This window comes from Chrysochloris asiatica, unplaced genomic scaffold (assembly GCF_000296735.1).
Source record: "Chrysochloris asiatica unplaced genomic scaffold, ChrAsi1.0 scaffold00130, whole genome shotgun sequence".
Lineage (NCBI taxonomy): Eukaryota > Metazoa > Chordata > Mammalia > Afrosoricida > Chrysochloridae > Chrysochloris > Chrysochloris asiatica.
The window spans coordinates 8,112,561-8,140,141 of NW_006408648.1; the positions used below are offsets into that span (position 1 = coordinate 8,112,561).

The window sequence follows — 27,581 nt, forward strand, 5'->3', positions numbered from 1 at the left end:
TGAAATGGACTGGTATTGGCCATTTTGAATCTGAGAACCACATGGTTTTCTGACTCCTAGTGACCCTGTATATGGTTTCCAAGGCTGTAAATCTTTATGGGAGCAAAAAGCTTCACAAAGGCAAGGGCTTTGTTTATCTTGTCCAGTCTTGAATCCATGATGCTTAACAGTGTTTAAGGGGTTCCGATGGCATGGTGGTTAAGTGCTTGATCATTAACTGAAAGGTTGGTGGTTCAAATCCATCATATGCTCCACAGGAGAAAGATGTGGCAGTCTGTTTCCATAAAGATCACAGCCTTGGAAATCCTACTGGGCAGTTCTACCTTGTCCTATAAGGTTGCTATGAGTTGGGATTAATTTGAAAGCAGTGGGTTTAATTTAATTCGAACAGTGTCTAGTACAAATTGGAATCAGAGTGGCATTGTAGGGTAAGCACGGGACTGCTAGCTGCAAGATGGGCAGTTCAAACCCACCAGTCGCTCCTCGGAAATCCTATACAGGGTCTATGAGTCAGAATTGACTTGATGGCACAACAGTACAGATTAGAGGAGGCATGGAGATGCTGTAGGATCAGCACTGGATTACTAACTGTAAAGTCAGTAGTTTAAACTCATCAGCTACTCGGCAAGAGAAAGTGCAGGCTTCCTGTGCCTATAAAGATTTACAGCCTCTGTAACCTAATTATTATAGGTCGCTATGAGTTGAAATCAACTTAATGGCACTAGGTTCGGTTTGGGGAATACAGCTTAGGCATTCAAATATTTGCGGAGTTAAGTAAATACATTGATGAAGTCTGAGCAAAATACTGAGGGATTTGTTTTAATTTGAAAATTTATCCAACACAGTAGACTTTGTGGTTGTAATTATGTGTCTTGGAGTAGGTTCTGACTCACAGTGACCTTGCATAGGGTTTCCATGATTATAGATCTTTACAGAAACAGAAAGTATCACTGAGCAACTGGGAGATTCGAAATGCTGACCTTAAGGTTAGTAAAACAAGGTATAACCCACTAAGCTATCAGAGTCCCTTTTATAGGTGGTGGTGGTTATGTGCTGTGGAGTCGTTTCTCGACTCATAGAGACCCTGTATGGGGTTTTGGAGAATGTAAATCTTTAAGGGCGCAGAAAGCCTCATCTGTAAATAGAAAAATGAATAATGAATAAATCCCTAGAAACAAATGTTCTGGAGCAGAGTCATATAATAATAATCAACTATCAGCATCTTTGTCTCAGACCTGCCTGGATTAGATGAAGCCAGACAGAGCTTCCATCTCAATACAAAGAATTTAGGGGAAAAAAAAAAAAAAAATGAGTGGTGACTACTACTGAACTACAATCCCCGGTAACCCTCGCGCCATCGCGCCCATTAGGAGGCGGTGTTCGTCTCCGCCCGGGGAGCTCTAGGTTTTCGGGCGGGGACGAGGGGGCGGGTGGGGCGGTACTTTGGCCCCGCCTCTTCTCGCTCTCTACCGTTGCCCTCCCCCAGAATTGTGGCCACGCGCAGCGGCGGCGGTTGTTCCGCTTCCCCTCCGGCTCCGGCCGTCGCCATTGCCGAAGGCTTCTTGCCCTCCCTTCCCGGGCGCCCGCGGGGCTTGGGCTGCCGCTCGGCCTAGTGGTAGCAGTGGCTGGGCTCCTGCGTGGCCCTTCTTCCCACCCCGCTAACCCCCATCCCTACGCTCCCAACGCCGCGCGTTTTCCCGGGGCGGCTCCGGAGCCCCGCGGGAGCTCGGACGGAGGCGCCTCTTTGGGGCGGGACCTTTCCTCGCCTTGGGTAAGTGTGGAGACAGGCGGGCGCGCCCGGCCGGGGAGCGGGCAGTTGCGCTCCTTCCTCCTTCCCAGTCCGCGGCCTAGCCGATGGGAGCGGCCCCGGGACAGAGACCTGCCCCGCGTAGGGCCGAGGAAGCCGCCACCTGCGTGTCTGAAATCGCAGTTCTTGGGGCGGTGGCTCATTGTCTGCTCCCTTAGGGCTGTTTTCTTCTCTGACTTTGCTTGAAATGGGAAGCTTGTTGGACCGGTGAGGTCTAAGTCTCTGGACCTAGCCATACCCTGAACGGTGTAGTGCAACGGGTTCTTCTTTCGGTCGGTCTACCCTTCCCTCGCTTTTCAATCTTTTATTCCTTTTCTCCGATTACTTTAATGCTGGACCAAACGAATCGGATTTTTCCCCTCGATTTCCCATCTCACAGATTTTTCAGCCCCTCCTTGCTATCTCTGTCCACTGAGTTTCATCTCTAAGAATATTGTCTTGAGACCCTTACTTTATTCTAAACTACAATCTATAATCTCTTTTCCGTATTTCACGTAAGTAGAAACCTATAGTTTTCCTAGGAACTGAGGGTTTCCACTTAAAAACAGGACTTTTGGATCTTTTCATGATTTTTGTTTGATCGTCAGTCAGGAGGTGAATGAATACATGCTTCTTTTTAGGTAAGTTTAAGGTAGCTTGAGTTTTCACCATGTTTGGCTTTCTTTAAATCGTACACCACAGTGCCACAAATTCCTCGGTGGTCTCAACTTTTTGACTAATTCTTTAAAAATCAAATCATCCAAGAATTGAAGTGTGGAAAGTAATTACCATTATCAATGTGAAGTTGTACCCTTCCTTGTTTAGTAATTTTAATGGGAATACTTTCGGGGCAGTGTGAGTGTGATTTATTTTCACTTTGATAACGAATGCCAACTCCCATTGATAGCATTAAATCTGTTCTACTTTACAAGTGATCTCTATTTTACTTTTTTCTTCCCCTTCTTTAACCTCTCTAAAAAGACAATCAAAATGGTTAGGCCTAAAATTAGACTACAACGAACTGTGTTTTGGATCAAGGTTGTGCACGTCACGTTTTTTCCCCTGCTGTTTGACTCTTCCGCTCTTCTAAGTAGGCAGGATATTGAAATGCACTAGAATTTGCTCTGGGGGGTTTTGTTTTTGTAGGGTTGTCCAAAAGAAATAACATTAAATAAAGCTAGATTGGGATGAACAGCAGTGCCTAGTAATTTTTAAAACAGGTTAAAACTTGTCAGTTTTGCCAGAACCTGTGTGGCATTTGTAACACACTCTCTAATTCACATCTCATTACAGGGTCTCCTGTGCGTCTGAATGACTCCAAGGCAAAAAGGGTGTGTGTGTGTGTGTGTGTATGTGTGTGTGTGTGTGTGTGTGTGTGTGTGTGTGTGTGTTTTAGCTGAGTGAAGAATCTTGTTATGTTGTGTTCTTGTGTAAGGATGTTGATTTAAAGCAACTCTTTCATTCTTAACTTTTAAATCGGTTTTTTATTATTAGCCAAGAGCACTGATTTACATTTTGAAAAGCTGAACTTCAGACTGCTTTTGACCTATAATATAGTTAGGTCTTAGTGATTTTAGTGAAGGAGCTGACCTCAATTTAGTGGACTTTGTGTTTTCCCTGAAGTGTCCTTTGTTATCTTTCCCTCCAATCTGAAAAGAAAAAAAAAAAAGGTTTAGTACTGAATTTCCATACTGTCATCACTTGGTAGTATTAACTTAATGGGAGGTCTTGTTGGCCTGAGGGGTTTGGGTGTAGAAATGTTGAGGGTGTGAAATGTGTGGTCTGTTGATGTCTTGTCTGCCAATTCTTTCTATAAGCACATATTTCTTATTAAGATGTTGCACTTCCCTTTGATTCCTGGTTTACAACCATTCCGAATGAGAGTTATTCTTTGGGACATTTTATACTAACCTTACAAATCCAAATTCATAAACTAATAGTACATGAATAAATAGTGGGTCCTATAGTTCTCTGATCTTTATGATGGATAAGTTTCCAAGTATATGTGGCTAACATTTCTTTATAGTTATGCTTTTTAAAAAACAGGGAACTTGTTCAGGTAGCTAAGGGTAAAACTTCAATGAGACATTTTTTTAAAAAGAGAGCTTGTGTAAGACTCTACAGCTAAAATAAGTAGGTACTATACAGTTCATACCATCTTTAATCTAGGAATCTCTGGGCAATGCAAATGGTTGGTGTCCTCAGCTGCTAACCCAAAAGTTGGAGGTGTGAATCTACCTAGAGGTGTCTGAGAAAGGGCTGGTGGTCTAGTTCTGAAAAATCAGTCACTGAGACCTATATGGAGCAGTTCTACTTTAACATACATAGGGTCCACATGATTGGTAATCTCAACAGCAGCTGCTTTTTAATCTTTAATCTATTCATATTGATTATCCTAATAATAATCTGAAGTTCAAATGTAATGTTTCTTTCCACATTCTGTATTTTAAATTTTAGATTTTTAAGTCTTCAGGATTCTGATCAATTTATTCTCAAAAGTCTTTACAGATAGTCTGAGGGCTAATTAATTTGAAGCTTTTCAGAGGGAGGGGGTATCTAAAAGTAGCACTTATGAGTCTTTCCTTGTATGCTTCATACCTTGACAGAAGCAGAAAGGGAAGGAGAAAATTCGTTTCCCACCCCCTTGAAATACTGCGTGTTGTTTCCTGTGGTTAGAATTGAGTCTCCTTCCTCTTCTCACCTTCAGCATAACCAACCTGGTTAAGAGTAGTCAATCTGTACGTTAGTATTTGCTGTGTATGCCAAGTATAGTACGTTGTTGTTTGTTAAGTGCCGCTATGTTGGTTCTGACTCATAGCAACCCTGTATAGGGTTTTCAAGGAGCGGCTGGTGAGTTTCAACTGCTGACTTTGTGGTTCAAACTGACCTTGCAGCCTTGTGCTTATCCTACAGTGCCTACACCAGGACTCCCAAGTGTTGTATAATGGTTAGGGACTAGAGACCTTGGTTTGAATCGTGCCTCTTTGACTTGGCCTTAGGCAAGATACACATTCTTTTCAAATGTCTGTTTTTATTACCTGTAAAATGGGCATAATACTACAGGTTTCCCTATAATCCAAAAACAGATGTTCTATGAAATTTGTTGTAAGTCAGTGAAGAATTACCATTAATTTATATGAGGGGAAATTTTTGAGTATTCCTATACCCAAAACATGGTAGCGTAGTGGTTACGAATCGGGCTGCGAACCTTAAGGTCAGCGGTTCGAAACTACCAGCTGCTCCGTGGGAGAAAGATGAGGCTTTCTACTCCTGTAAAGATTTACACCCTCGGAAACCCTATACAGGGTCGCTATGGGTCGGAACCGACTCGACGGCACTTAACAACAACAACATACCCAAAACATAACCTACCATATCATGCCAAATAACACACAAAATCCCCAATAATATTAACACATAGTGTTAACAGACATGGTTCAAGCTGTGGTGTAGCCTGATGCTTAGATGCTGAGCATAGTTCCTGGGAAGGAGCTTGGTGATATCAGTGACTCGCTGCAAAGCAACTGGTGAATGCTAGTTTTGCTTTCCCCCTTTTTTTAAAAGCAAAAATTCTCTTCAGTTTTCTTTCTGTTAGTGCAAAAAGTGCTTCGTGTAAGCCTTGCTTTAAAATGAAGTGGCGTTACCAACTGAGAGGGAAGGAGTCTTCACATCAAGAATCAAGCCTATCCCCTCACTGGGTGGATAGGGACGGACAGCTTAGACACTGGCTACCTAATATGGGGGTTGGGTATTAAGTGGCTGGCTTACAAGTTTTCAAGAGGAAGTTTAGTTTTAGAGTGTGTGGGAGAAGGTAGAATCCCCATTGAATAGTTTTCACCTTGTCTAGATGGCCAGACTGCAAAGCCATTTGAACTGCAAGGTTGGCGGTTCAAACTCACTAGTCACTCCTTGGAAACCCTGTACAGGGTTGCTATGGGTCGAAACCGACTTGACAGCATTTAACAACAGCAACAACAACTAATTGGGTCTGATGTAGGAGATGGGGGATAGGATTCTTTTGATTCAAAGTGAGTAATTGTTATCATGACTAATTGCAGTTGTCACAATTGTAAAGGTAGAAGATATGTAACAAAAAGAGGGGGAGTAGTTCATCTTACATTCCAGGAACAGAGGACCCTAAAACCATCAAGAGAGAAGAGTATGAGACCTGGGACCCTAACCAGAGAAACAGAGACACTAGAGTTAGAAGCAGAGGTGATGCATGGAGAGCTAGAGCAGCTGAGGACTCTAGACTCATGGAAAGAGAAAGGCTGTGTGCTGGCGGCCAGGAGGCTGACTTGCAAAATGTACCCGTTGGTTATTTAAACAATTACATACTCCTGCATATTTTTGTGTACATAAAAAGTAAAAATTTAAAAACCCAGAGAGGATAGAAGCAAATACTGTTAACTGATGATGCATGGAGGGGATTGTAATCATTGCAATGAAACAAAATATTATAGGTTAAGTGCAAAATCAATGTTCTCCTATGTAAACTATCACTTAATTCACAATAAAAGCTTAAAAAAAATGAAATGGCATAAAGCAAACTTTCAAAGAGTAGGGGATTATTTAGAGCAAAATGTGAAATTTATACAAAGAAATAAGCACTATAAATACAGTTTTTTCTTTGATTTAAGAAAAAGGGTTTTTAAATCTTATCTCAAAATATTATTTTGTAAGTCAATACATATATGGGTATACTTCATCTTTATAACAGACATCAAACTTTTCCCTCAAATTGGTATCAAGAGATTTGTTTTCTATTTCTCTTACTGTGCCTTTTGTTGTTGTTGTTAAGTGCCGTCGAGTCGGTTCCGACCCATAGCGACCCTGTACAGGGTTTCCGAGGGTGTAAATCTTTATGGGAGTAGAAAGCCTTATCTTTCTCCCGCGGAGCGGCTGGTAGTTTCGAACCGCTGACCTTAAGGTTCGCAGCCCGATTCGTAACCACTACGCTACCAGAGCTCCTTTACTTTGCCTTTTATTGGTGATTAAATTCCACTTCTTTATCCTCTTATCTACTTCTGAAACTTAATTGTTAATTTTTTGTATTTTTAGTTGCTGTTTTTGTATGGTTTATAATATCTATTTATTTTGTTAGTTTGTTCTCGTATTGCTTTCCTGAATTCTTCTATTATTTTGCCTGTGTTTTCCTTGGTTATGTTTTTGTTTTTGTTGATATCTATCTTGATCTCTTGGAGAATCCCGATTTATTGGTTTAACATTTCTTCTCCCAAAAGGTTTTTTGGTTCTTTATTTTAGCCATCTAGTTCTGATTCTTTGATATAGTCTGTTGTTATTTTATTAATTTATGTATTATATGTGTGTTTGCTATGTACTGATTTTTTTTGTGTATGTTGTTTTGATGTATCTGAGAAAGCTGGACGTGCATACTTCCCTGGTCACTAGTCTGGTCACACTGGAGCTCTTTACCACCTGTATCTAGGAAGGTGGGGCAGTGGCTGTGTGTGTGAGTATGACTCTCTGTTTGTCTTGCAGAGTGGCAGAGGATGCAGTTGGCTTTGCTGGTGAGATGATGTGTCTGTCTGGTGGCCACGTGTGTGGGTGCAGGGAACGTTTCCACAGGATTGGGCGTTGTGTGTGCGTGCTGCTGGTTGTCAGGTGGTCAGGGGAGTAGAGAAACTCTCACCAATGGTCTTAGACAGGCAGGGCTGTGTGGGTTTTGCTAAAGGGGTCTATGTCTCTGGTTGCAGGGAGGCAAGAGGGTAGGGGAGTGAGTAAAGGAGGATGTCACTTATCTATGGGTGACTGCTATGTGCCCTTGTCTGCTATAGCACAATGCAGAGGAGGGTGTGCCCTGGCCCTTGGACCGCCTGCAAAGGTGACTGGAAGGAGGAGGAAGTACCGTACCACTGGTCTGCAGGTGCCCAGCTCAGGTGTCTGGGCATAGGATTGGGCAACCACCATTCCCCGGGTCTCCAGCACTGGTGGCCAGGCCAAGAGGCCAACATCAGCAATCTGTGACTGAGCAAAAGGGCAGGTACCACTCATCTGGGCCCCTGGCTCAGAGGGCAAGTCAGTGGTGCATGCTACTGGACTGCAGTTTCGTGTAGGTTTGGGGTGGGGTAGGGATTAGTGGTGGTGGGCGGGAGGGTAGAAAAGGTAAAGTGCACTTCACTTCGCAGAGTAAGGAGCACTCCTGCGTGGCTCTGGACATGGGTGCAGCAGGTGATGTGGGTTTTGACTGGGAACACTGCTTGCTTTGTCTCAATATGGCCACCCTGTGCAGGTTTGCTGGCAGGGCACCAGCAATCCCTAATTCTCTGTGTCTGCTATTTTTGTATAGTTTTTCCTTCCATGTGGCACTCACTTTAACATTGCCTTTGATGCTCAGGTTCCAGAATTGTTATCTATAGCTGATTCACTTGTTTTCTTGGGTCTTTGTTGTAGGAGGGACATTATAAGGCATCTGATGACAATGCCATCTTGGACTGCCTCCCTCTTCATACTCTAAACATGCTAATCCATAGCCTTTGTTTGTAGTGTGCTGAAAACATGAGTTATTCATTTGAAAATGACAGTCATTTCTCAGTTTTTGTCAGTTGAAACTCATCCGAGAGAAATGTAAAGAACTCAGTACAGTTAGTTAAAAGTGATTGTACTTGCACGCATGTGTACACTGACACTTTTGACCCATGTTACTGAGTTTTTGTCTGCATCTTTCTGATCAAATTATTATATTGATATTTAGGTATTTTTCATGTAAATATTTAATAGGTTTTCGAAAGATGGAAAATTTTATTTCAGTTTTGCATTTATTTTAAAAGAATGAAATCTCAGCTTCTTAAAAATTAATTTTTATTTAATTTTGAGATTATTTCATCATAACTATGAATGAGGCAAAATTGGTATTCAGTAAACACATGAACAACAAGACAGAGTCAAAGCATTTAGACAGAATTTCAGATATGCTAAAGAGTTTGGTGTGGTACTGAAGGATAAGCACTGGACTGCTAACCTTAAGTTTGGCAGTTCAAACCTCCCAGTCATTTCCTGGAAACTCTATACAGAGTCATTATGAGTTGGAAACCATCTGACCACATTTAACAACAACAACATCAAAGTGTGAACTACTTGAAAATAAGTGACACGGGCAAATGTAATGTGGATGTATTTGCCAGATGTTAAAGTATCTGATAAATTCTTCCAAATTTTTCAACTCTCATGATTATATATTTGAAAAAAATTAAGTTAAACAAAATAATTGGGAGTGCTGGTGTGACACCAAAACACACTGGACTACAAAGTTGGTTTGAACTGCAAGGTCAGCAGTTCCGATCCATCAGCTGCTCTTTGGAAACCCTATACAGGGTCCCTGTGCCTCAGAACTGACTGGATGGCACTTAACCATAACAAATACTATTACTCATTTATGACTGTGCATCCTGTCCCATTGATTTTTCTTCTATATGTATGTACATTGTTTCCTTTTATGAAATTGAAATAATAGTCTGTATAAATTGTTACATTGCTTTCTTACTTAAAGTTAAATCTTGAAAGTTTCCTTAAATTCTTTTTAAAAATTACCTAGCATTCCATTGTAGGGTTGTGCCTATTTTTCTATTGCTGGATGTGTAACTTATTTCCAATTTTTTACATAACAATTCAATAGTGAATATCTTTCTGCATAAGTAATTCTGTTTATCCCTGATTGTTATGTAAGGATATATTCATAGAAGTGAATTTACTAATTTGAAAGATATAAAACTTAAAGGTCTTAAATTACTTTTCAGAAAATTTTTATATATACCATCACTTGTGTTGTGAATCCCATGTTATTCCTATCACCAGAACACCCTCCTTCTTAAAGAAATTAATAAAATTTTCTCATTTGTTAAGTACTGTTGAGTCAATTCTGCCTCATATTGACCCTGTATAGGGTTTCCGAGGACCAGCTAGCTGGTAGGTTTGAACTACTGACGTTGTGTTAGTAGTCCAGTGCTTATTCTAGAGTGCCATACTAGGACTTTATTCTTGCATTATAAAAAATAAGATTGGTTTCTGGCTTTTATCAAATACTTTTTTTTTTTAAAGTTTTTATTGTGCATTGAGTGAAAGTTTACAGGGCATATCATCAGTTGATGGCACTTAACAACAACAACAACATCATCAGTTTTACATTCAACAAACTATATACTTTTTTTCATTACAATGGTTATAATCCCCTCCATGTACTATCAGCTAACAGTATTTCTCTCTATTTATTTTAGCTCTTTTTTTAAAAAAAAAAAAAGCCACTCTGGCATATATAATAATTTACACCACCAAAGGGCACATTCTGCAAATCTGCCTCCTGTCCGCCAGCTCATTCCCTCTTCCCATGAATCTGGAGTCCTCAGCTGCTCCCTCTCTCTATGTCCCCATCTCTGCCTCCATCTCTGGTGTCACGCTTCTCTGGATAAGGTCACATATTCTGCTTGTGCTCTTCGCCCTTGATGGTCCTAGGGTCTTCTGTTTCTGGACTGTAACATTAACTATTCTCCTGTTTTTGTTATAAAACATCTACCTTTACAATTGTGACAGTCACAATTTGTCATGGTAACAATTACTCTCTGTTGAATCATAAGAATGTTATCCCCATTTCTTTTCACCAGACCCATCTAGACAAGATGAAAACTATTCAGTGGGGCCTCTGTCTTCCCCCCACTCTCTTAAATTAAACTCCCTCATGAAATCTTGTAAGTTAGTCACTTCAAGCCTTTGTCACCCCCGCATTTTAGGCAGCCAATATCTGTTTCCCGTCTGTCTACCCTGTATACAGAGGGAATAGCATTAATACTTGATGTGAATACTCCTTCACTCTCTATTAGTGTTTTGAGCTACTCCCTCCATGAGTATAGGTCAGGTTCATCAAATTATAGCAATTTACCCTTGTTTCCTTTAGTCACATTTTTTTTTCTAGTCATAATACTTATTTAGGCAATGAGGCAATGGTATGGTTTTTGTTTTTCTTTTGACTATTGCTTATTGTTGTTGTTAGGTGTCTTTGAGTTGGTTGACACGCATGGTAATCTTGTATAGTGTTTCCATGGAGCAGCTAGTGGGTTTGAACCACTGACCTAGCAGTTAGCAGTTCAGTGCTTATCTTGTGCTTTTTATTCAGTGCTTTATTGACGCATAGGCTTTCGATTATGTGGATCATGACAAGTCATGGACAACATTGCCAAGTATGAGTATTCTGGAACACTTAATTGTGCTCTTGAGGAATCTCTATGTGGACCAAGAGGCAGTTGTTCGAACAGAACTGAAAGGTGTGCAACAATGTTGTATTCTTTCACCATACTTATTCAGCCTGTATGCTGAGCAAATAATCCGAGACTGGGTTCTATGAAGAAAAACATGGCATCAGGATTGGAGGCAGACTCATCAACAACCTGAGATACTCAGATGATACAACCTAGCTTGCTGAAAGTGCAGAGGACTTAAAACATTTATTGATGAAGATCAAAGAGCACAGCCTTCGGTATGGATTGCATCTCAATGTAGAGAAAACAAAAATCCTTACCACTGGACCAATAAACAGCATTCTGTTTGCAGTTTTGAAAATTGAAGTTGTCAAGGACTTCATTCTTTTTGGATCAGCAATCAGCTCTCACGGAAGAAGCAGTCAAAAAATCAAACGACTTATTGCATTAGGCAGATCTGCTGTACAACACTTTTTAAAGTGTTGAAGAGCAAAGATGTCAGTTTGAGGACTAAGGTGTGCCTGACCCAGGCCATGGTATTTTCAGTAATCTCATATGCATGCAAAAGCTGGACAGTAAATAAGAAGACCATAGAAGAATTGATACTTTTGTGTTTTGGTGTTGGACGAGAATATTGAAAGTCTCATGGGCTGCCAAAAGAACCAATAGATCTGTTTTGGAAGAAGTGCAGCCAGAGTGCTCCTTGGAGGCCAAGATGGCCAAACTTTGTCATACTTTGGACATTTTGTCAGGAGGGACCAGTCACTGGAGAAGGATATTATGTTTGGTAAGTTGGAAGGTCAGAGAAAAAGAGGAAGACGCCCAACGAGACGGATTGGCCAAGTGGCAGCATCAGTGGACTCAAAGCGTGGCAACAGTAGTGAGGTTGGCCCAGAATTGGGCAGTGTTTTATTCTGCTGTGCGTAAGGTCGCTATGGGTCGGTACCGAATCGATGGCACCTAACAACAACAACAACAACAACATGCATCCTTATTTATGAATCAATTTTGGTAATATATGCATTCGCAGATAATATTTCAAATTTTACTGTTAATAATTATATATAATATTGTCTCTTAAAATCTGTGACATTCTATGTCTCATTTTTTTATTAGTTTTCTGGATAGATTTGTCAGATATTTGTCTACTTCTTGTTAAGTGCCTTCGAATTGTTTCCGACATAAAGCTACCCTATATATGGTTCTAAGGAATGGCTGGTTTACTTGAACCACCATCTTGTGGTTAGCAGCCCAGTACTTATCCACACACCACAACCCCTTTGCTATTTAGTGGGGCACTGTGGGTTAATGCACCAGACTGCAAAGTCTTTTGAACTGCAAGGTTGGCGGTTCAAGCTCAACAGTTGTTCCTCGGAAACCCTATACAAGGTTGCTATGGGTAGGAACCGACTTGACAGCACTTCACAACAACAACAACAACCAGCTTTGAGATTCATTTAAACTAATGTTTTCTCTTTCCTCGTTTTTTGATTTCCACGTTTAGATTTAAGGAGCTCTGGTAGCGTTATGATTACGAATCGGGCTGCGAATCTCACGGTCCACAATTCGAAACTGCCAGCTGTTCCGTGGGAGAGAGATGAGGCGTTCTGCTCCCATAAAGATATACAGCCTCAGAAACCCTGTACAGGGTCTCTATGAGTCAGAACCGACTCCACGGCACATAACAACAACAACCACTGCTACCACCATCACCTTTATGTTTACTTTGTTCTTCGTTTCTTCATTCCTTATCATTTTTCTAGCTTATGTATTCTTTAAGTAATAAAAAGCAGTCAAAGCAAAGTAATTTGCTTCTAAGGAGCCCTGGTGGTGCAGTGGATTCAGTGTTGGATCCACACTTCAAACTTAGCAGCCGCTCCGCTGGAGAAAGATGAACCTGTCTATGCCTGTGAAGATTTACAGTCTTGGAAACTATGGAGCAGTTCTACTCTTGAGTTGAAATCAATTTGGTGACAGTACAGTGGAATTTGCTTTCGAGTACAGTTGTAGGAGAAAGATGAGGCTTTCTGCTCCTGTAAAGATTGACAGCCTCAGGAACCCTATACAGGGTCACTATGAGTTGGAACCGACTCCATGGTACTTAACAACAACAGCTTTAGCTGGAATCCTGGTATGGTGCTGCAGGATAATGTACTGGACTGCAAGGTTGGTGGTTCAAACCCACCAACGACTCATTGTAAACACTAGACAGGGTCATTGTGAGTTGGAACCAACTGGACAGCACTTAAAATAACAGCAGTTTTTGTTGCACTCTAATTTATATGAATGATACTCTCATGTTGACTACTTTCTAAATACTAGTTCTAGTTTTGGTTTCCTCTTAGACTCAAGAGGTATTTAAGAAAGTATTATTCACTCCTTTTAGTTTCTTAAAGTTGTTACAGACTGTGATTATTAAAATATATTGAGATTGCCCTGTATTCTAAAGCATAATCCATGTCAGTAAATGTTCTGCTGTAAAAACTTAAAAAGAACATTTTGTTTATAGGGTACAGAGTTTTTTATGTTCCTGCTTATGTGTTAAAGTGCTGCTTGTTAGACCTTAAATGTTTAAGCTATCTGCTCTCATTACCTTTAAAAACCATGCAAAACTATGAAAGACTAAGAGGTAGCATTTATTTCTGGAAAACTTACTCTCACATCAGGACCATTACATTTATGCTTCCTCGCCTGGTAGGGTGCTGTAGGATAAGCACTAGACTGCTAACCACAAGGTCAGCAGTTCAGACCCACTTGCCTCTCCTCAGGAACTCTATACTGGGTTGTTACGAATTGGAACTGACTCTACAGTAATTAGCAACAACCTAAATACTTCTCTTCATATGCCACTGCTTTAAATAAGCCTTCCCTGATCATCCATCTAAAATAGTGTCTACCTACCCCTGCTCTTAAGGAGCTCTGGTAGCATAGTGGTTACGGATTGGGCTGCGAACCGCAAGGTCAACAGTTCGAAACTTCCAGCTGTTTCACAGGAGAACGATGAGGCTTTCTGCTCCCATAAAGATTTACAGCCTTGGAAACCCTGTGCAGAGTCACTATGAGTCAGAACCGACTCCACAGCACATAACAACAACTCCTGCTTTTATCTGACTTTCTGTACTATTATATGTTTTTTGTAAAATAGCACTTCTGTCTCAAGTTATGTAGTATTTTGTCATTGTGTTTTCTTTATTTCTTTGGTTCTGCTCTATTCCACAGGTAGGTATGCAGTAAGTTTAATGTGTTGAATGAATAAATGAGATGTCAATTTCTTTTATTTCTAATGATTTTTATCATGTTTTGATGCAATATTATTTGTGTATGAGTAAGTTCTGTACTGCTGAAGATCTTCCTTTTTTCATGCTATTGCTGTTCAGTTGGTTCTAACTCATAGTGACCCTGAATAGGGTTTCCAAAGCTATAAATCTTTGTGGAAGCAGAAAGTCTCCTCTTTCTCCCGCAGAGCGGCTGGTGGACTTGAACCACTGACCTTGTGGTTAGCAGTTCAGTGCTTATCCTACAGAGCCATTGCACTCCTGATCTTCTTTATGAATTATACCTTCTCAGTAAAAGTACCCTAGTTAATATTTTTCCATTTTTTGGAAAGTTTTTTTATTGTAAATTGGGTGTAGGTTTACAGATCATTTTGTAAATTGATACAATTCATACACATTTTGTTGCATCTCATTAATTACAGACCCCTTGGTGTAAAATCACTTACTATACTTCCTCCCCATGTTTCCTGTTTTCATTCTTCTTTCCTAATAACCCTTCCAAACTTTTCCTTGGATAAATTTATGCTTTTGATCCAAAATGATTCATTATTATACAGGCGTGTATGCCTCACTAGTGTTATTCTTGGCTGAAATTAGAGCCACGTGGATGAGTTAATTTCCATACATAAAGGGTGACCAAGAGCCATAGTCTCTGGGGTTCTACAAGTCTTTTATTCAATCAGTAAGCCTGGTCTGGTTTCTCTTAATGATTTTGAGTTCTACATTTTCTTCCTCTTTATCCAGGACCCTCCAATGCGATGCCTTTCAGAACAGTTAGTAATGGTAGCTGGGCATTATCTAGTTCTGGTCTTACTGGTTGTAGAGACTGATGCTCATGTGGCCCATTGGTTTGTTGGATTAATTGTTTCCATGTGTCTTCAGTTTTCATCACTCTTATGTCCTCTGGACTGGGAGAGACCAATTCTCCTTTATGCATCTACTCATAAATTGAAGTTATTGCAGAATTGTGTATATGACATTATTTATCTTTGTTGCCTTTAACTCTTGTGTCTTCTCCAGCCTCCATCATTTTTTGCCAACCTTCCTCTTAATGTATATTGCCTGCACTTCACCCAAGTAATATGTGTATTAATTTCTTCCCAAGTTAAAAATAGTCTGTTCTATTTTGAAACCTGCTTGACTTCTCCTCCATTTGAAAGTTCTATAACTACACTATTCCCCCATTTTACTTTGTCATTTTCTTTACTACAAATTGATGCGTCTGGTTCCCTATTTCCAGTCATGTAGGTTTGTTTTACTTTGGAAAGTTCTGTATCTAGGAGTACTAGTGTGGTGCTATCGGATGAACACTGGACCGTAAGGTCAGTTTGAATTGCAAGATTGGCAGCTCAAACTCACCAGCCACTCCTCAGAAACCCCATAACGGTCACTGTGAGTTGTAACTGACGCAAAGGCACTTAACAACATATCTGGGTTAAGGAGCCTTGGTAGAGTAGTGGATTATGAGTTGGCCTGCTAACTGCAAGGTCAGCAATTCCTATCTACCACCCCACTTCAAGGAAGAAAGACGAGACTTTCCACCCCCCAAAAATTTACTGCTTCAGAAATATCCTATACAGGGTCGCTGTGAGTTGGAACTGATTCCACACACTCAGCCACCACTACCAGCATATCTGGGTTGACTACTGGGTATGTTACGTTTGTTAATCTCAGGTTATTGTGTAGTGTTGTTGATTATCTGAAGAACCCCCTTTCATATTTCTTAAAAGATTTACGGATTTCTTGAGCTTCTTTTTATCTAAAAATATCCTAATTTTGCTGTCGTTTTTGAGGGACAGTTGTGCCGGATACATGATTCTTGGTTGGCAGTTTTTTTCTTTCAGAGTTTTATATATGTCATCTCATTGCCTTCTTGCTTATATGGTTTCTGCTGAGAAATCAGAACTGAAGTCTTTTTTTTCCTTCATCTTTTTATTGTGAGTTGAGTGAAGGTTTGCAGAGCAGATCATCAGGTTTAAATTCAATAAATGATATATGTGGCTTCACTGCATGGTTGCAATCCCTTCCATGTACCAGCAGTTAACAGGATTTGTCTCTGTTCACTTTAACTATTGCAATCCTCCCTGTTCTCCTACTACCTTCATCTTTCCTCTGCTAACCCCCTCTTGTATATTGCCTGCCCTGTCACCCATGTTAACATGTGTCTACCCTCTAGTCTAGCCCCTGTAACCATCATAGATAGTTTATTTTATCAATAAAGCCTGTTTATAATTTTTTATAACATAAGTTTCGTACACTATTTGCCTTTTTTGTGATTGACTAATTTTACTCAGTGTGTCCTCCAGACATAACCATGTTGTGATGTGTTGCACAGATTTAGCATTAGTCTTCAACCTTTTGTAGTTTTACATTGTGTATATGCACTGAAGTTTGTTTATTCTTCTGTTTATGGGCATCTAAGTTGTCTCCATGCTTTTGATAAATCTCATGAAGAATCGTATTTCTTTTCCATTGTTTTATGTCTCTTCAGTGCTGCATTTTACATTCAGTGTAATTATCAATACGTATGAATTGATTGCTGTTGTTTGTCTGTTTTCTTTGTGTGTGTGCTGGATTCTTTGTTACACATAATTTTCTATTCTGAGTTTATTTTGTTTATAGGTTTTCTTTTCATTTTCATTTCTATTGTATTACTGCTTACTAAATCTTTGATTTTTCTTCTTTTTATTTTGATATACAGGTGTATTATATTTTCCTGAATTTGCCCTGGAATTTATTAAATTTTTCCCACATTCTGTTTTATCTTGAAATCTACTTGACTTCCTTGCTATTTGGAAGTTCTGTGTCTACACTATTCCTCTTTTCACTTTGTAGTTGACTTCATTATACATTGTTATCTATGGTTCCCTATTTTCAATCATGTTTGTTTGTTTTACTTTAAATCCTTCTATATCTGGATTGAGTTTTAGGTGTTGTTGTCATGTATGGTAATCTCAGGTTGTTGTTGGTTCTCAGTCCAAAGAACACCCTTTAACATTTTTTGCAAAGTTGACCTGCTCATTACAAATTTCTTTAATTTCTGCTTATTAGAAAATGTCTTAAGGTCGCCATTGTATTTGAGGGACAGCTTTGCTGGATTTATGAGTTTTGGTTGGCAGTTTTTTTTTCCTTTAAGAGTTTTGTATATTTCATTCCATTGTCTTCTCACCTGCATGGTTTCTGATGAGAAATCAGAGCTTAGTCTTACTGATTATCCTTTTCGTTAACTTTTCATTTCTCCCAGGCTGCTTTCAGGATTGGTATATGATTTTTCGTTGGCAGGTTTTTTCTTTAAGAGTTTTGTATATTTCATTCCATTGTCTTCTCACCTGAATGATTTCTGCTGAGAAATCAGAGCTTAGTCTTATTGGTTTTCCTTTTGTTTAACTTTTCATTTTTCCCAAGCTGCTTTCAGAATTTTTTCCTTGTCTTTGACTTTGGAAAGTTTGATATGTCGTGGTGATTTTCTTTTGGGATCTATCCTGTTTGGGGTTCATTCAGCTTCTTGTATGCTTATCTTCTCATCTTTCATGAGGGAAGTTTTCTTCCAATAGCTCTTCAACACTTTTCTCTGTGCTTTTTATTTTCTCTTCCTGTTCTGGAATTCTGATCATCTGTAAACTGTTCTTCTTCATGGTGTTCCATGTAACTCTTAGGCTTTGTTTAGATGGTTTTTGATTATTTTTTTTCTGATTGTTCTTCTAGCATACTAGTATTGAGAGATTTATCTTTAGGTTCACTAATTTGGGCTTCCATTGCTTCAAGAATCTTCTCCTTTGCCTTTCAATATATTGTCCATTTCTAAAATCTTAGTATTAATCTCTAGATTTCTCGTTGCAGGTTTGTATTGCTTTAAAATAGCATTATTTTGTCTGTTCTTGTAGCATTTCCCTGAATTCTTCTCAAGATCACATGACCTTATAGATATTGTATATCCTTCTGAGGTCTGATATAAATGGAATTTTTGGTCAGCTACATGGATTACTTCTGATTTGATACCATTTTTACAAGAACATTTTTGTTTCCTCCTTCCTGTTTTTAAAAAATACTTTGAATTGTAATTTGGGATTTGTGACCAAACTTAGGGAAAGTTAGACCTCATCCTCTTTAAGTCCTTGTTGTTAGTTAGGTGCCATCTAGTTGGTATTGAGTCATGGAGACCTTATGCATGACAGAACAAAACACTGCTGGGTCCAGTGCCATCCTCACAGTCGTTATGCTTGAGCCCATTGCTGCTGCCACCGTGCCACTCCATTTCATTGGGGGTCTTCCTCTTTTTTTTGCTAACCCTCTATTTTCCCAAGCATGATGTTCTTCTCCAGGGACTGGACCCTCCGGGTGATAGTTCCAAAATATAAAAGATGAAATCTCACCATCCAAGTTTCTAAGGAGCATTCTGGTTGTACTTCTACCAATGCAGATCTGTTTGTTCTTCTGACCATCCATGCTACTTTCAATATTCTTCTCCAACAGCATAACTCAAATGCATTAATTCTTATACAGCTTTCCTTCTTACTACTTTTTAAATAGCCTTTTAGTAGTTTTCCCTTGCCTGTTCCCTTCTCCATTCCCTACCTTGCTGGCAATTTTAAAGCAGTTTCTGAATCTCACCCCTTTACTTCCTTCTTGTTTGGTCATTGTTGCACTTTTTCCATGAAGTGATGAGGTGAAGGCCAAGAGAAAGAAGAAGAAAAGAAAGAATAATCACAATTGAATTACAAAGTGAGTATAGTTTCTTTACACACAGTTTCCTCCGTATGGAAAGATCTTCCTCTAGTACACTGCTTGGCAAATTCCTTCTTATCTTCCAGGAGCAAATTCTGATTTGTATGTTGAATTAACTCTCAAAGGAACTTGGGTCCTCGCTCTGCAAAATATGCCATTCATCCCTCTCAGTTCTTGTGTCTTACACAGTAGTCATTGGCAGGTTTTTTCTTTAAGAGTTTTGTATATTTCATTCCATTGTCTTCTCACCTGAATGATTTCTGCTGAGAAACCAGCTACTGGTTTCCCCAGTGATTGTGAGCTGGTGATGGAGATGTAAGTCTCAGTTACTTTTGAACTCTAGCATGTGACACATTTTAGATATTAAATAAATATTGGAAAGTGAATTAGAGATTTTTTAAAGAGGCTGTTTCGATGTTGTTTTTATAACAGTGTCATTTTCCTGCTTAGTATCTTTTGTGTGAAAATATAAAAGATATTTCTTCTCTCTAGAAGAAGAAATTATTTTCCCCCCTTAGACTTTTTTTTAGCACTTTTTTCCCTTAGACTTTATTCTAGTTTGAGCTTTTCATAATGATCATTTATTACTTTTATTATCAGATTTAAAAAATACTGTTAAAACCTAAAGGAGCTCTGGTAGCATAGTGGTTACGAATCGGACTGCGAACCTGAAGGTCAGCAGTTCGAAACTACCAGCAGCTCAGCGGGAGAAAGATGAGGCTTTCTACTCCCATAAAGATTTACACCCTCGGAAACCTTGTACAGGGTCGCTATGGGTCGGAACTGACTCGACGACACTTAACAACAACAACAACATTAAAACCTAACCTTGTGTAATCCTAGGAGCCTTGATGGCACATGCTATAGGTTAGCCATTGGGCTGCTTACCAAAAGGTCAGTGGTTTAAGTCCACTGACTGCGCTTAGGGAGCAAGATGAGACTGTCTGAAGTTTACAGTCTTAGAAACTCTACATAGGGTTTGCTATGAGCTAGAATCAATCAAATTAGTAGCAGTGGGTTTGGTATGACTTTCTTACCCCACTCAACTGTATACATTTTATTTCCTGCTATGGTAATCCTTGATGTATTTGAGTTGCTACAAACCATACTTCCGACAATCTGGTTTTTTGTTTTGTTGGTTTTTTTGGTACATATTATTAGTAGTAATTTATACTACGTACAGTGTTGCAGTGTGTCATTTGCTCATATTTTCATTCTCAAATGTTCACTTACAGATGTTCAGACGTGGGATATAGAAGGAAACAATAATGAAAACGATATTAAATTAAAGCAGGTGACTCAATGTGCCATAAAGTAGCCCTGTCATACAACTGGGGCCTACTGAGTCCTGGTGTGGTGCTGTAGGATACACATTGGACTGTGAACTGCAAGGCCGGCGGTTGAAATCCAGCAAACATTCCTTGTAGTTGTTGTTGTTAGGTGCCATTGTGTAGGTGCCAACTCAAAGCAGAACGAAACACTGCCCGATCCTGGGCCAACCTCACAATTGTTGCCACTCTTGAGCCCATTGATGCTGCCACTTTGCCAATCCGTCTTGCTGGGGGTCTTCTTCTTTTTCTCTGACCTTACCAAATATGATATCCTTCTTCAGCGACTGGTCCCTCCTGATAATATGTCTGAAGTATGAGACATGAAGTGTGGCCATCTTGGCCTCCAAGGAGCACTCCGGCTGCACTTCTTCCAAAACAGATCTGTTTGTTCTTTTGGCAGTTCATGGCACTTTCAATATTCTCCTCCAACATCATAACTCAAATAAAGCACTGGACCACAAGGTCGGTTTGAACCACAAGGTTGGTGGGTTCAAACTCAGCTGCTACTCCTCAGAAACTGTGTACAGGGTGCTATGGATCAGAACCGACTCAATGGCGCGTAACAACAGTAGCAATGACAAAGATAATATAAAATTTTATTTATATGAAATATCCACAGTAGGTAAATCCTTAGAGATTGAACAGATTGGTGGTTGCCAGGGACTGAAAGAAGGAATGATGGAACCTTTGGCATGATCAGAATGTTTTGAACAAGATATATAGGTATTGATTGGACAACATTGTGAATGTACTAAATGTTCACTTTAAAATGGTTAATTTTATGTTGGTTTTACCTGAGTTTTTTAAATGCAAATAAAAATTAAAAAGAATATCCCCTTTATTGATACTCTTTTCTATAATTTTATTTACACATCAAATCTCAGTTCATTTCAGTAAACATTTGTTCAACATATACTATGTGCCAAGCTCTGTATAATAAGGGGGCTTCAAAAAGATCATGAAAACATTGTTATTTTTTAATTCCATTTGTCCATGAATTTTTGAAGCCCCCTCATGTGTGCTTGTGGAAGTACAAAGATTAATAATGCACCATTGCTCATCTTAGGAGTTAAATCTAGGGTAAAGATTAATGGGAAGGAAGGAGGAAGAAGAACTAAAGGAAAACTTGTCTTTTCTAAGAAAAAAGTTCGTTGTTTGATACTGCAAACAAAATACTGCCTTTTAAAAAACATTTTTTTGTTAAGTAAGGAGAGTTTTTGTCTCTCTAATTTTTTGTGTTTGCTGGATGATTGTATCTCATACCCTCCAATGAATGTGAGCATTCCCTAAGTTCAATTTTTGTTCTCCAGTTCTCTCTCTTCCTCCTGTTCCTCCATTAACTTAAGTTTTCTTCCTTAGTTTGTTGTACTTTTTCAGCCCTTTGTAGTAACTTAGCAAGTTTGGAAGATACATAGCATATACTGGCCCGGGCTTGCAGCTGTATGGCATATGTTACCACTCCCCATGCACAGGGAAGACATGGATATTTGAATGATTACAACACTCATTCACTCTGAAAGTCTCAAAATTCTCATTACAGTGTACAGGTTGATATGACAACCACATTCTGGATCATTCATGTAAGATGAAGCCTGCTTGCCATTTGTGATCTAATACCAGGAATACACATAATCTCCTTTTTACCTGCAAAACTCTGCCCTTTCTGTTATTTATCAAATCTCAGTCGTCGTTCTCTGTCACAAATCTCTCTCTGGCCATCCCTGATAGAAGTACTCACTCTTTATTCAGCAGGTAATTGATTGCCTACCATGTGTACAATGTGCTACTTCTGTTAGATTATTAGTAGAGTGAGGCATGTGACTGACCAAGACAGTTTAGAGCCCATATGCCTCTTCAGTCTGTCTTTCATTTTGGTTAGCATGGTGCAACTTTAAGATGTTTTTGTTGTTACGTGCCATTGAGTAGGTTCCAACTCATAGCGAACCTGTATAGGATTTCCAAGGAACTGCTAGTGAGCTTGAACCACCGACCTTGAGATTCAGACCAACCTTGCAGTCTAGCACTACAGCACCACACTAGATGGGGCCAGTCTTAATTCCCCAAATCACTGTAAGAGAGCGCTAACCTACAAATAGTCTGTGTGGCAAGCCGTTAAGAATTTGGAACTTGTTCATTGCTGATGCATAGTGCAGTGGTTCCATACGATAAGCACTGAACTGCGAATCACAAGGTATGCAGTTCAAGCCTTGACAGCTGCTCAGCAGGAGAAAGATGAGACGTTCTGCTCCCATGAAGATTTAAACCCTTTACAAGGTTGCTGTGAGTCAGAACTGACTCAACAGCACTTAACAATAAGAACAACAATGCATAGCCTGTCCTATTCTATTAAAGGATTGTTTCTTCTCTTACTATGCCAGTGTTGCTCTGAATATTTGTACATGTGCAGGAATTTCTTGAGTTTATACAGCTGGTTCTGTTATGCACTTGACAGCAACAACAAATTAATCTTTAGTGTGCTCTGTGTATCATAATGAGATCTATATAAAGATACTCTCTTACATACTCTTCTAAAAGTTAGAACTTTGCCTTTCACATTGAATTTTTTATTCATCTGAAAAAAATTTTGTATGATACAAGGCATATTTTTAAAAAGCAAAAAGCAGCGCTTTAGACATAGGATTTATAAGTATCTTTATGGTGTTCAGACATGCATTTCTGAGGAACAGAAGTATGAGAAAAGGGGAGTAAAGAAAGAAAGGAGCTGCAGCCAGTATAAAAGTATAACTTATTATATTGTCCCCTGGGACATTACAGGAAATAAGTCACAGGACTGTTCAGCACAGGGTGGGAAAGAGAGACTGATCTATCAGTCCTCATCACTAAACAGTACTTGGATAACCACTCTGGAGCTCATTGAGCAAGAGACAGATGAAGCCAAGATGATCTGAAGTGACGATGCATTAATGCTGTCTGGTACAGGATCTAATTTTTCAAATTAAGGCAAGTCGCTCCAAATTACTGTTCTTCAGTAGCATCCTGGCTATTCCTGGACCTTTGTTCTTCCATATAAATTTTAGAATCTGCCATCCAGTTCTTCACAAAACCCTTTTGTTATTCTGAGTAGAATTGTGTTGAATCTGTAGGTTGAACAATTTTGAATCTTCAAATTCATGAGCATAAGTAGTATCTTTTACTTTAGGTCATCCTTATGTGTGAAGGGTTTAGGTCCATGGTTCTCACCTTGGGGTGGGGGGATGCTTTAGTGAGCTCAGAGTAGCCATGAGGTGTTTGAAAATTTGAAGGGAACAGCAGTCAACACCTTTCAGCTGCCAGTGCATGCTAACCTAACTATAGTTAGTTCATAGTTGTAACATTAGGTTGTGATAATATTTGATATTGTATATCTTTGTGAAGGAGTCTTAGTGTGGCGCTGTAGAATTAGCTCTCGGCCTCAAGGTCAGTGGTTCAAACTCACCAGTCACTCCCCAGGAACCCTATACAGGGTCACTATGGATCAGAATCGACTCAACGGCATTTAACAATACAGCATATCTGTGAAGCAGGTGCTAAGATTAAAAGCACAGAAATCAATGTGGAACAGAAAGTGAAGGGTGGATGATGTCCAAGATTAAGGAGTTGTGTAGTGCTGATTAGGTAGGAGCATATTTCCCATTAGTAACTGAGAATAGTTGTCAAGTGTTTCCTTCAAAGTGGAATTCTGAAGATTTTGTGTGTGTGTGTGTGTGTGTGTGAGCACTGGATTGTTAAATTGAGTCTTTTTTGGTATCAAAAAGTTGAGTTCATCCAATTTAAGCATTTTATGAAATTCAAAAAGTACTAAGATCAAATGTGCAAAGCAAAATCTAGTCATAGAAATCTAATTTATAGTGCACTCAGCCACCGCCCACTGCCAGCGAGTCAGTTCCGAGTCCCAGTGACTCTGTATTAGGTTTCTGACGGTGTGAATGGTTACTGGAACAGCACCTCATCTCTCTCTTGAGGAGCTGCTGGTGAGCTTGAGCCACTGACCTTGCAATTAGTAGTTCAGTGCTTACCTTACAGTGCCACCAGGCCTGCTTAGTTTATAGCTCATTTCCCTCCATTTTGTTTCCTCCTGCCTCCAACATAATCTTTAAACAAAGTATGATTTATCTTTACATTTTTCAAAATACAAGTCTATATATATGTGTGTAGGAGCCCTGGTATGGCACTGTAGGATAAAGCATTAGACCTTAAGTCGGTTTGAGCCGCAAGGTCAGTGGTTCAAATTCACCCGTCGCTCCTTGGAAACCCTATAGTACAGGGTTGCTGTGAGTTGGAACCAACTGGATGGTACTAAACAGCAGTGTATGTGTGTATACCTGTGTTATATATGTTGTTGTTAAGTTTAAAATTGGCATATTAAAACATATTTAAAAAAAAAATAACTGGTAACAGGATCTCTGGTAGTACAGTGGTTAAGCACATGCTGCTAACCGAAAGGTTAGTGGTTCAAACTTACCAGCAGCTCCGTGGGAGAAAAATGTGGCAGGTAGCTTTCCAAAGATTACAGCCTTGGAAGACCTATGGTGAAGTACTAGCCTATAGGGTTTCTACAAGTCAGAATCCACTCGAATGGCAGTAGTTTGGTGTTTTGTTGTTGTTCAACTTGTAGCGTTTCATACATACCATGTATTTTTCCCCTTCTTGCAGTGTTGTTTGACAGTATATCCTGGAGGTCACTCCATGGCAGTAGGTCAAGTCATTTCATCATTCATAATTGCAGCTTCATAATACTTGTGTGTTGTGTACCATAGTTAATCTAATCACTCAGTAATTATTGGTGGCCTTTTGAATTGCTTCTAGTGTTTTTGCTGTTACAGATGACAGTCTAGTGCATATATGTGTTTTTGTGTATTTGCCAGTGTATTCTTGGGATGGATTTTTAGAAATGAAATGTCTGATTTCAGACACCACTATTTTGCTTTTTCATTTCTGTTGTACATTACAGCTACCCCTAGTCTCCCCAAGGAGCCAGAATTGACTCGACAGCAACTGACTTTTAGTCTCTTGTACTAGACAACTGAGGAATTGTGTGTGTTGAGTCATGTCACAGTTAAACAATGGGCCTGTTAGAAGAGTACAGTGTGTTTGGGGCACTTTTTGTTTCGCCTACTTGTTTTCATTGAAAAGTAGCAGAGAATGGTTGAATAGATTTAGAGAGAGGTACTACTTATCATTTGCTGTTTGTTTATAAAATATTCTTAAACAGTGGTAGGGTAAAACATAAGTTAAATCTATCTTTTTTCCTGGATTGTTTTTATAATCTTTATTCATTGTTTCTGGCTGAAATATAGCGTGAATATAAAGAACCTTATCACAGCCTTACATGACACTTTTTAAGCATTTGGGCACCGTCAGTAAAAGCTGTGCATCCAAAATACACTGTTTTATGGGAAATAGATGGTTAAGGCCACAAATCAATGGTTAAAGGAAAGTTAATAATTTTTTTCAAAATTTTCTTTAATAATACTGAGTAGTAATAATATAACATACTTTTTAGTGAAATGCTGTTTGATGAAAACAACTAATGAATTTAGGAAGAATAGTATTTCATTTAAGGGACAGAGTGTGGTACCACAAATCGGTTTACTTTATTGTCTAATACATGGAGAGAACTGTGTGTTAAACATTATTGTTGTTGTTAAGTGCCATCGAGTCAGTTCTGACTCATAGCGACCCTGTATAGGGTTTCTGAGGAACAGCTAGTGAGCTTGAACCACCGACCTTGCAGTTCAAATAGACCAAAAAAGAACATGAAATTAAGAATTCTTATGAAACTTTGTTCTGTTAATAACTAGATTTGTTTGACTCTAGGTAAATCACTTAGTTTTTTGTTTTTTTTTTACGTTTTATTGTGAATTATGTGATAGTTTACATGGGAGAACATTAGCTTTACATTCATCCTATCATATTTCATTGTCATAATTACAATCCCCTCCATGCATCATCAACCAACCAAAGGGTATATACCCTATAAGCCTGCCCCCTGGTCATCAGTATACTGTCCCTCTCCATCTCTGGGTCTAGAGTCCCCAGCCGCTCCATCTCGCCACATCATCATCTCTACATCCCATCTCTGACGTCACTGCTTCTCTGGGTAGGGTCCTGCATTCCGTTCTTCTCCCTTGATGGTCCCAAGGCCCTCCGCTCCTGGACTGCAGTCAACCACTCCCCTCCTTTTGTTACAAAACGTCTACCTTTACATTTCCAACCCTCACTATCAGTCCTAATAGCAGTTATTCACTGTTGTATCTCATGAGTGCCATCCCCATCTCCTTTCATCAGCCCCTCCCAGATAAATTGGATGCGACTCAATGGAGATTCTATCTTCCTCCACACCCTCTGGATCTAGGTTTCCATTCCCTCTTGAAAGCTTGTAAGCCAGTCACTTCTTGCCTTTGTAGCCCCCTGTTTTGGGTAGCCAATGTCCAAGTTGTCCTTCCCTGTCTACCGTCAAATCACTTAGTTTTGTGGGAGACCAATTCCTTCATATATAAAATAGGGGGAATTGGCCAAATGAATTCTAATTATCTTTAACTTTAATACTCTCTAATTTATTTTCCTATGTAGTCTGAATTGAGTAGATATAAAGTGTATTTTGAGATAGACTGAAATTAACATACACATTACTTATATGTATATGTTAAATAACATATAACTGGGTGGATCATGACAAGGTATGGATAACATTGTGAAGAAGTGATATTCCAGAATACTTAATTGTGCTCATGAGGAAAAAATTTGAACTGAGTCTTGAAATATGTGACTGACTAGAGAGAAGAATGCAGGAAATTTAAGAATGGAGAAGTATATACACAAAAATGATCTGAGTCAGGAAAACCTTTTCTGTTTTTGAGGGACACAAAGTGTAGGATTTGTATGGTGCATTCATATGACCTCAGACTGATTCAGTAGTTTGGACTTAAATGACCCTGAATGCGAGACAAGAGTCTAGTCCTCAGCCTGTGGGTTATGGATGGGTTGCTGCTGATATAGTCAGGTAGAATGATATCAAGTATTAGTTTTAGTCAGCTTTGTGCATGATGAATTAAAGATAGAAGGTATACCAAAAATAAACGATCGATGTTTAACCCTTTCAAGAGGTGTAGTATATGATCAAGAACTAATGGTACCGATCGAAGAAATCTAGGCTGCACTGTTGTTGTTATGTGCTGTGGAGTTGGTTCTGACTCATAGCAACCCTGTACAGGGTTTCCAAGGCTGTAAATCTTTACAGGAGCAGAAAACCTCA

The 27,581-nt window shown here is 39.3% G+C and overlaps 1 protein-coding gene across 1 annotated transcript in view; it reads left to right on the plus strand.

Moving 5' to 3' along the window:
* The first annotated feature begins 1,476 nt into the window (after positions 1-1,476).
* Positions 1,477-27,581, plus strand: part of PAK2 (p21 protein (Cdc42/Rac)-activated kinase 2) — a 108,494-nt gene continuing 82,389 nt past the window's right edge. The window contains exon 1 of the mRNA XM_006869397.1: positions 1,477-1,771. The gene's annotated coding sequence lies outside the window, so the exon portion shown is untranslated. The remainder of the gene's footprint in view (positions 1,772-27,581) is intronic.